Source organism: Eufriesea mexicana, unplaced genomic scaffold (assembly GCF_001483705.2).
Source record: "Eufriesea mexicana isolate 0111107269 unplaced genomic scaffold, ASM148370v2 scaffold2234, whole genome shotgun sequence".
In the NCBI taxonomy this organism is placed as follows: domain Eukaryota; kingdom Metazoa; phylum Arthropoda; class Insecta; order Hymenoptera; family Apidae; genus Eufriesea; species Eufriesea mexicana.
This window is the reverse complement of record NW_016910327.1, coordinates 382,133-393,569: the sequence shown is the minus strand read 5'-3', so window position 1 is coordinate 393,569 and position 11,437 is coordinate 382,133. Positions and strand designations below refer to the sequence as shown.

At 37.0% G+C, this 11,437-nt stretch overlaps 1 long non-coding RNA gene across 2 annotated transcripts; it reads left to right on the top strand.

The window, feature by feature from the left end:
- Positions 1–2,845: 2,845 nt before the first annotated feature.
- Positions 2,846–10,049, top strand: LOC108549877 (uncharacterized). 2 transcript variants are annotated; one of them, XR_001890371.1, is made up of 7 exons: positions 2,846–3,377; positions 3,569–4,492; positions 4,659–4,763; positions 5,390–5,481; positions 5,853–5,949; positions 9,426–9,601; positions 9,684–10,049. It is a non-coding gene; the product is annotated as an uncharacterized LOC108549877 (long non-coding RNA). The 2 variants fall into 2 exon arrangements; XR_001890370.1 differs by having other exon boundaries at positions 3,460–4,492.
- The last annotated feature ends 1,388 nt before the right edge of the window (positions 10,050–11,437 follow it).

The following is an 11,437-nucleotide window of genomic DNA, read 5'->3' as shown; positions in this document are numbered from 1 at the left end:
TGATTGAAAAGTTGCCGTTTTGCGCCATCTCGGATTAGCTTTTCACGCTCGCTCCGATCTCTGCAGCCTAGTGCGAACGAAATTAAGCACTCTTTGTGCTGTGATATCGCTCTGTAAATATTTTTCGCGAATCCCGTGTCTTTTCATCTTTTCATTACAAATTGTGGAGCAGGTTGAAATAAATATTTCCATATTATATGGATACTTGGCGTGGAGGGGGGAGATGGTTCTTCGAAGTAGCTTGGAAGATAGGTTAGGTGATCAGGGTTATCGGATAGGGGATTAATGGGAGATTTATTTAGAAGAGTAGAAATTTCTGACGATGATCCAGTGAAATATTATACGAATGGTATAAATATAGATGGGGTTTCGCTATTATAAGCTGAAAATGCTTGTTCTCTGACACCTCTTTATGGATCAGGTTTTTCGTTATCGAGGTGACTGTGATCATCCAACGTCAAGTGCTTGCTGCATACTAAAGGTGTAATTATGGCTGCTAATGTAAATTCTGCAATGGCCGACGGATCTTATTCGACGCTATATAGGCTAGATTCTTCCTTTGTGGTGTTTTATATGGACTTGAATATTATATATATAATTAATAATAAATATACTTGTTATATGATCATTAACAATAATTATTATAATTATGATTTAAGAATAATAATTTAAGATTTAAGAAGAAAAAGCAAAAATAATGCTATGCTATAGAGAATGCATATGTATAGTTAGATATATTAAGGGTTGCCTTGATTTCATTTATTTTTTTTAATTTTATTAGAGTTATCCAAATTGAAATTTGATGGTGTATATATTTTTACAAAAGTGTTATAAAAATTTACAAAAATTGTGATAATCACAGTACGTTTAAAGTTTAATTAGTTCAATTTGTAATAATTTGTTACACACTGATTTTGGATGAATTGAATTGGTGAATTTCGATGTGACATAAGGGATGATAATTTTTATTAGGTATTTTAGGAATTTTTAGGTTTATCGTAGGTAAGTGTGAGACGTAGTGAATTTATAGGGAGAAGCGTGGACACTTTAAATATCTATGACCTCGTCGGGTGAGTAACGAACACTCTGACATTCAACTTAATTTTCCTGGAGTAAATGCAGTTCCCGTGTCAGTTCCTTTATCGTAACCACTTTCCTCCAAATGTTCAACATTCATACGAAATTGCATCGGTGTAAGATACAAAGGCCGTCTCTGTATCCTCATTCCGAAAATTACGTGTGCACAGTGCCCTAAATTATGGTCCCACCAATGAAACTGAACTGCATCTGTGCTTATTAGATGAAGTCGAATTTTTAATATCAATGTGCAAATGTTCAGGGGACATTCAAATACCAATTAAGAAACATGAATAGTGTATAATTTAAAAAATATATATCATTATTAAATTTATATTAAAATTACCTCTATTACACAAGTATAGGTACTATAACGTAAATGATATATTATGATATAATATACAATATTTTAGTATACATTAATACATTACAAATTTATAAATTTATAAATACGTATATTGATATGATATAATTATGATATAAATATACTTTTCATTTCAATTTAAATTTATATTATAATTATATCATATCAATATACATATTTATAAATTTATAAATTTGTACTAAATACATTGTCTTCAGATTTAATGATTGTTGTTATCAGGGGGAGATAACATTTTTTAACGAATTACAAATGTTTGCCAATCTCACTAGGGATTTTTCTCGACAAATTTGCCTAGGAAATTAAAGAATAACAAGATGAAAGATCTCGACAAGTCACGGATGAAGAATTTGCTATTTTTGGAATTGCAAGAGACCGAGTAAAATTTCCTCAATGAAACATGCACGATACGACTGGGACACCATAAGACGACGAAGAATATTCTAAAAGTGGAGATACTTCCGGGGCACGAATGTCTCGTCTTTACTTTTTTAAATGAAACTACACGACTTTCTTCCCTCGGATAGAGGTTGCGTAAGATTTCATGAAAGTGAGGTTATGAATGGACGCTAACAGGGGAACTGTGCACGGTTTTATGCACGAGTTTCAAATTTACGCACGGAACATTAGGGGAAATGAAAAACATTCTTATGACCAGACGTACTGCACATAAACTTCACATAAATCACTAGATTCATAATCACGTATATTTAAAAAAAAAAAAGAAATATACAAATATGAACATGGACTACGTTTACTTTTAGAAATATAACATACAAATTTCAAGGACGAGTTATTTTTTATCTCTGAGTACTTTAAAAAATAAAGAAATAAGGATACACATTAAATTCTGTATTTATAAATTATTCGAGGTGCCCCGGGTTGAGCACCCCTGACTAAGACATTCCATGGATCTCGAAAACTCCGCAACATAAATTCTCACTCGTCCTCTCGCGCAAGTGTAATAAAGGAAACTCTTGGATCTTAAAGTTAATTAAAACTGCATTACAAGGACTCCTGATCAAATATTTCCATAAAATAGAGTACTTAAGATATCAAGTACTCTATACCTCAAATACACAATTTCGTAAAATAACGATATTATAACTACGCTCTATCCATGTTCTATTACGTTAGTAAATATTTCCTACTTAAATATAATTCAATATTTCTTTCCGCGAAAAAAGAATTAATTTACGAACACTCGATAATTCAATTACAGACTTCTTCGCTGTTCTCCAATCTAAAACGTAAGCAGTCTGACAACAATTGATAGCACCTATTTGTACAATTAATGAGAACACTTCAATTCGACCAGTAGGAACATCTAGTGTTGCGATTAGGAATTAAGTGTATCGCCAATTCGAGCAGTAACGCTATACCGATCGAACCAGTAACATGACGATTCAGCGACGAAAACCAAATTTTTTAATTTTTGTTACGAACTCTGGTATACAATTCAGAATTCCAACAAGTACTCTTCATAATTATATTCAGAGGTACGAGTAAGTTCAATTATCTTTCGAAGTTTCGACTAAAAAATTCGTCGTGTCACTGTTCGTAAATTCGCGTCGTAATTTATGCGGAGGTTAGGTTACGTGAACTCGTACATGCAAGCGCGACTAATTTCACCGACGGGCGAGCGTTACAATCGATTTCATTTTACTTGCATTACTGCGGACAATTTCGTCAAGACCATCGCGATCAATTCCATCGGGCGAATCGGGGAGATACCGAGATTAATTTCATTAGCGCGCAGGACAGAGGGACTGATTTCGTCGTGGCTAATTTCATTACACTGGCAGCGTTGATTCCATCGCGGCCATAACGGCAATTTTACGATCACGAGTTCGAGATGTCCGAAGCAAAACTATTGGAACGGCTGAAGGTTATCATTTGAAGTATTAAACTAGCCAAGGTGATTTTTATTTACATTAATTATAATATATTATTATCGTAACGACAATAAAATAATACGAAAATTGTAAAACGTTTTATAGGTAAAAAATAAAATCGTGTATCTAATAATAATTCTAAGTACGACAAATAAATTTTGCACCGCGTACGCGAGTAACATATATCGGAGAATCAGCAGCCATCTGCATGTAGAATCTCATGGCCAACGGCACTGGAGTAACTTTCGTAATGGACACCGTCGCTGGCAATTTTCTCGAATCCCCCCTGCACGAGTCATCAGTCTTCCTACCCGTGAATACTTGGTAGCGTGATTTACGCGACCTTCGCGGTCCCGCGATCTGGTTCTGGAAATGTGGAAAAGAAGAGGCACCCAGCTGGCGATCTGGTGAGGACCAGAGAACGTGAAAGTTTCCGCATTAGCAGGAAAGGAAGACGGGTAAATTACCTAAATCCCGTCGGACTGCAGGTGGTCCGGAGAAAAAGAGCAACTGCGCGCGCTTCTGCAATAACCTTTCTCTTTCTTCCTCTACCCCCACTCCCGCCCGCCGTCCAGTTGCGCTTGGCCCTCGAGCGTGTCCCCCTCTGTGTCCACACACCTATACTATTTCAAGAGGCACAATGTGTTTTCGTCCCCACTCCTGTTGCTGGTACTTTGTCTCACTCAGTCTCGCTGCGAACCGTCATTTATCTTCGTCACCGTCTTCGGCCAATAGCGATTGCTGTCTGTGAAGAAGAACGTCAGCGGACTGCGACAGGAGTGGGGATGTAAACACGCTGTGCCTTCCTCTCGTGGCAGAATGGTACTTGGTTCGAGCGATGTAGCAGAGTCGTTAAATCAGTCGAGCGACGGAATACAAATATCGCGACCTACGGAACAGCATCTCTAATAGACGGCTAATTTCCTACTGTTTGCATCGGGATTAACAAAATACGGTTGTGTAGAATAATAACGAGATATATGTGAGCATTGTACGAGGGATAAATATATGCATAGTATTGAGTACTGTAGAATATTGAAAGTTGTGAATAGGTTATAAATATAAATATCAGTAGTACGAGTCGTAAGCCAAAGCGATGAAGTCTACTTTTTGAAGTGCTTCAAATTTTTACGCCAAAGTACGCAATTGAAGATTAACTTTCTATATTTAGAATAAATTTCTATTTCTTTTTTTTCTTTCTACTTGGTTGGACAAATTAATGAGTAACTAATACACATATATGTATATGAATCATTTATGGGTCGAAGCAACTAACCTCACTTTTTGAATTTTTTTGATTTCAGTGCCACAACATTTTATTGATGCTTCGCTTCTTAGATTTGAAGTAAATTTTTACTTCTTGTTTTGAGGAATTCATTGATTGAGCAAATGAAAGGTTCATATACTGGGTAAGTCACGAGAAATTAATGTATTTCTGTTATTTATGATCGTATCAAAAACTTTTTCGAGGAAAAGTTTTACTATTTGAAGAAATGTATATAGTGATAGGGAAAACAAATTTTCAAGGTCATTTCTGCACACACGATCACCAAATCATAGTTTTCTTTTAAATACTGTAGTTTTTATTACAATATACTGTAGCCAATGTCAATACTAACACATCAATCTAGTTGATGAGTTACCATATTATGACCTTGAAGTGATCTTGAGCTAAGAAATTCAGATTAAAATCAATCTAAATATTCAAAATGATGTAAGGTACAGTTAGTTGAATAATATTTCTTTCCAAATTGCAGAGTGTAAAAATTACTTAAGTGTAGGATAATTCTTATATTTCCAGATAAAATATACATTTTATTTCAGCAACAAACGTAACATCTCTATCTCTGGATTTGTCAATGTCGGATATTTTTGCTAAAATTTCAATGCACCTGTTGCGTCAGCCATTATGAACTGTCAAACTTCGCATATTGCAATCGTTGCGTCAGTGATCCTCAAGAAGCTAAAATATTTTTAAAAAATGAATTCTAGTTGTCAATCAGCACCATACGATATTTATTTATTTCTGTTTTAGTACAACACTGGAACTACCAAACCCATCAAAATGACAGAATCTTGATTTTCTATTTTTGGAATTAGTATTGCAAGAGTACCCTCTTAAAACAGGTTAAGCATAATTTCATTTTTTAGACAAAGTTACAATACTAAAAGGTATCCCAAAATTCACGCAAGATTCGAATTTCGCGTCATTTGCGTAGTAAAGTGTTGTCAATGAAGAGAAAAAAGCAGTGTGATAGCTGACAGTTTAGGGTTATTAAAAATGGAGCGTTATACAAAAGAACAACGTGTCTTCATTGTTGAGTAACATTTACAATTCTGTAAACCTGTGTTTTCTATCAAAATTACTTCCTGTGTGACTTTTGGGACCTAACCGAATCTAACCCAATATTATTCGATGAGAACTCATACCATGTTAGTTTTGTATTACAAATTGGTAGACCGTATCACTGATAGACCTACACTCTGTTCACAACTAGGAATCACGATCCAGTAAATCCATAGGTGTCGGGACCACGGGAAAACGAGCTGTAGGAATTAAATTAACGACCCTCGTGACATCTGTGGTGAGGGAAGGTGAGGATAAAAAGTACAGGCGGTTTTTCACGCTGAGAAAAGGGTAAAGAAGAATCGCTCCAGTTTCCTTGGTTCGGCCGCTTTTGAAATAACACCGCGACCCTGAGCTTCCTTTCATGAAAAGAAACACACGCTTGGCATTCATGCCCCGGCTTTATCTTCGCTTCGTCTACCATTTGCTCCTCTTTTTGCCCACTTTTTACCTTTCCGTTTTCACCCAACTGCCCTTTTTCGCCTATTTTTAACCCCAATTTCGGCCTGCGGCATGCTCCCGGCTAAAAGAACGTTTGAAAAGAGACGCCCAGGCTGTGGAAATGTCAGGAGGCACGCTTGCACGTATTAATTCCCTCTTTTCGAATTTTATACTGCCAACTACCTTGCAAATTCTTCCCCAGCTCCCCGAGATTCCGTTTTGTCACATTTGACCGCGTTTGTTCGGGTTTGATGTCGTTTGAAGGTAGGATGCTATTGATCCTTGAGTGTGCTCATGTTGGAGGGTGTTCTCACATTATGTGACGATGTAGTTTTGTTGGACATAGTTTAGTAAGTACATTTGCTCGTATTTGGTTTGACAGCGTTTGGAAATTTTTGGGACCGTTTTGATAACTATTTTTGAGAATATGACGAATCCATATTTATTTATGGCATGTTACATAGGTGGTACATGTGGATACACATGAGAGATTGATATGTAAATGATGATATTATGACAGATAGGAATATTTTTTTCAAAACTATAATACCAAAATTATTACAATTAATTAAACTTTTGGTCAAGTAAATCATTAATTATTACAAATAATTGATCATTAAATTCAAAGAATTTGCTATAATTTATTATACGTGCTAACTTAGAACGATGGAGAAACGAATAATTATATATGACAAATTTTAAGTATCTTTTATATTAATTAAATTTGAATGATATAAGGGACACTGAAAATTTATGTTATAAATCATTCCAATTTAATTAATAGAAGGGATACGTACAATTTGTGTCATAAATAATTATTCGTTTCCCATACTTCGTCGCAAGTTAGCACATAGTAAATTACAGTAAACTCTGAACGCTCGTAATACGCCCATCGATGACAGACGAAACACATGTTTCATGATAAACGCTCAAGTAACCATGGTCATTAATCAATTCCCTGCAATTAAATTCCACTTTCCTTCAATCGTCCGTTTAATCACGCGCGTGCACGGTTGCCTCTTTTAATTATACCAGCAAGCGGCTGCATACCCGGAAACCCGCCAAACTTCGATAATTAAATCGGCTGAGGCGGCACGATGTAGCGATCATACTTTTCACCTGTTCTGTCCGCAATGTTACTCGACAAACAGCTCTCTGTGACGAGACAAGCATCTCTCGAAAGGAATTTACACGTTGAATTAAGTACAATCACTTTGTACTTTCACTTTACAATTTTGATAAATTATTTCATTTCTAACATTTGTCGCCACTGGTTATACGGCCCTGTATAGACGAAGGAAACGTGATATTATTATTATTATTTAATTTCCAGCCCTTCTTTTGATATTATTTTACATCATTTCTCTTGAAACTAAAGCTTAAAAAAAATATTCTACAGAAAAAAATCTTGTATTTTATTTCCGCTATTTCGGTGCTAGAATTAAAAATAATTCTTTTCCTTCAAAGTTTTGTAATGCTTGAAAAATACATACAGTTTCAAGTAAAGCAATCTCGTTGGCAGGCACGGTTCAGGACCCACCACATCTACAATGTATTAACGAGGGAGGCGTTCCGGGAACTGCCAATGTTTTGTTTTCGGTCGTTCATCCGTTAGTCAGAGTGAGAAACAATAAGACGAAATGAAATAGAAAGATTCAGCAGTTGCCTGGCGACGTGTCACGCGATCAGTCCAGAATCATAATAAACGTATAACGCGAAGGTCCGCTCTGCCGAGGCGATTCCGGGAAGTGGTGGGGATGGCTGAACGGCCAGTATTGAGGTCAGAAATGCACCTACTATAGATAGACGCAATATCGTACCCTTTTATAACCTCAAATATAAAATTCATCGTTCATTTTTTATTTCCCTCTTTTTTCAATTAAATTCGGTACTATAGGATTCATTGACCGACTAACATCTTTGAACAGGCTGAAAAATCGATATTAAACGATATTTCACCAGCGATTGCAAAACGCTTTTCAACCATGCCTGAAAACAAGGTAACCAAGCAATTAACGAAATCGAATCAACCATTGTGGAAACAAGGAAGAACACCAACGAAGCACCATAACGAATGACGTTCTGCATTCGGAACGTACCGTGAATATTCAACAAGGACGAAATCTGTTCAGCCAATTACATACCATTGTTATTCTTGCCCCACCATGTTACGGCACTGTTCCGCCAAACTTGCCTACCGGCGTGGACGAATAAAAATAGTTAATCCAATCGTGTCTTTGTGCTTCGAGGAACTTCTTCCAAAATTAGACTCCGCTTCTTATTACAAAGTAGGTGTATGTATATATATAGAAGGTAGACAAGATGGCTGCTTTCAGACATTTTACTTTGCAGTTATTAGTAGACAGTATGCACTATATATAGGCGTCCCAAAATTTATGCAAGATTTGAATTTTGCGCCATTTGTGCGGTAAAGTGTTGCCAACGGAAAAAGAAGACAGAGTGACAGCTAACAGCTCAGGGCTATTAAAAATGGAGCGTTGCATGAAAGAACAATGTGCCTTTATTGTTGAGCAATATTTTACAATTTTTAATTAAAATGTGTCTTCTATCAAAATTACTTGCGTGAATTTTGGGACCCCTATATATAGTGCACGCTATCTAGTAATAACTGCAAAGTAAAATGTCTGAAAGTAGCCATCTTGTCTATCCTCTATATATATATGTATACACACCTACTTTCTAGGTGAATATTCCACGTCAATTTTCTCGGAAACGAAGCTCCGAATGAAAAAAATTTATTCTCTATTTTTGATTCGTTTCTGCATGTAGAATCACTCCCCTTCCCGGTTGTACTATCGTTGCTGGAACACCCTGTATATTCATCTTTCCATCACCTCTATGTAGTTCAGATTCAAAGTATCTTCCCTGAAGCGTGTTAAATTATTCCTCTCTTAGAACACTGATCGAAATTGTCTGAAACCTAGCCGCAAACTTGTCAATTCCATAGCCGTGCAACGGTAACTCGACTCGAACTCGCTCTGAGTAGCCGGTTGCGTTTGAGACGGTTCATTAACGTGAGTTTACGCGCTAACTTCCACGGCATCTTCGCCATGCATGGGTATTAGCTTCTTGATAAACCAATCTCCAAAACCTGGCCAATCGAACAGACGAAAGTAATTGAATTAAAATGCCGGTTGGCTCGTGCTCGTCATAAAGATCCGCGTGAACCACCAGCCCCTTGACGACGCTGGCTCGGAGATAGGGGTCCGTTTATCTCGGCCGTTCGAGGAGGAATGATTTATCCGACGGTACCTTATTCCAGAGGACACGTTTTATGGCGTCGCGGGGCACCATCGAAGGAGCTTTTCTAGAGGGAGTCACTCGCGCAAATACCCCACCAGCCATCGATTTTGGTAGATAGATCTAGGCTCGTAGCGACAAATGTGTCGTGCGCTGGAAATGGGGTTCCCTAGGGAAGTCTAGTGGTAAATTTACCAGGTGAGTTTAAGGTTATGGGGATTGTAATTGTAAAATTACTACGATATCTTTGCATATAACTGAACTTATCCTTTCGACATAGGTCAAACAGGTTTTCTTCTTGACTTTACACATCCTTGATAGAGATGATTAAACGGTGATACAGTTAGGAGGAAGAGTCTCAGTCGTTCCCGGTTTTCAGAGACTCGGTTGCCAAGGCTGAGTGACTTTGGTCTATTGGACTACGTGAGGATCATTACCGGGAGTGAGAACGATATCTCAACGAAACGAGACGTGGGCAGGGGGACAAGATAATGGGTTGAGGAGGATAAATAGACGAATTGGAGAGGTAGAGTTACAGTGTTAGCTGGTTACACTGCAGCTGATGAAAATCAAACAGGTTACAGATTCGCTAAGAAGCTGAAACTCGGGAAGCTGTATAGTAGTATAGTAGTACAACATTAGGCCAAATTGTATCGTGGCTTGAAATTTTCCAGCTTAGCTGACAAGCTACCTGATAAGTAGACAAGGTGTTAAAGAATCTTATAATCTGTGCTATTTTTCATTTTTAACATGTATACTTTTTATTCCGAATCTAGGGATCCCTAGCTAGAATCTTACTGCAACAGATTCCTCGTGCAATGGACTTAGAAATTCCTATTTCTCTTTTTCTTGCGGGTTCTCATAGCAACGAATAACATTTTTATTTTATTTTTTAAATTATCTGTTTCTACTAACTTATCCAAGTATTTTGATATTATGACACTGTTAAAATCCATCGAATAATGCAGAACAAATTTCGATCGATTTCTAAGCGGAGAAAAAATATTTTCAACGTTGTGTGAAATAGAATTCGATGAAATAAAAATTTCATCAAAGACGGGATACGTCGTACGAGCAATCTAATCGCATCTGCAACTTTTAATCGAATACGGTCGCGGCGTAGGGGGCACCACCGTCGGCCGACTTCGATTTCTAATTGAGTTTTTTATCGAGTCGATGCACTCGACTCGATATCTTTCCTTAATCGCGTCGACGCATCTACGTTTGGGTACCGAGACGGAAATAACTCGATAGCCGTTCACAGGCTTTTGTCATCTGCATAATTCCAATTCGATTGACATTACGGTACATCCAGAATGGCTCGTTTTAAATTCAATCTTCCATGGATTCCTATATCCCATGAAATAATTATACTAATCGGTGTCCCAAAATTCACGCAACAAGTAATTCTGATAGAAAACACAAATTCTTAATTACAAATTATAAACAATGTTGAACAACAAAGACACGATGCTCTTTTGTATAACGCTCCATTTTTAATAACCCTGAACTGTCGACTATCACGCTATCTTTTACTCTTCGTTAGTAGCACTGTACCACACACATGGTGCAAAATTCGAGTCTTGCGTGAATTTTGGGTCACCCTATTGGGAGATGAGGAATACAGACGTGTCTTGAAAACTGATCAACTTTTTGACACTTAAACTGGCCCTAATTCTGAAGAATGATTTTCTTCAACTTTTCCAGGAAATCTCGAGTATCTTTTCCTTCATTGAACACAAGTGAGATACTCGTGATACGGAATACCGATATCTCACGATAGACGTGCTTAGACAAGCTTGTTTGTGTATCTTAGGTAGATAAGCCTGGAGGGTTGGCTCATGGAGTCAGTCCCAAGAAGCAATACTTGGGAATAGCAGCCAGCTAATCTTCAAAGACAAAAACTTTGCCAATTTCTGAGATACTATAATAAATACATCATTTGATATATATAATAGAAGTATCTGTTTGAAAATGAATTGGCCACCACTAGTCATATTTTCGACAATTTCTCAAATTTCCTTTGAAAATGAG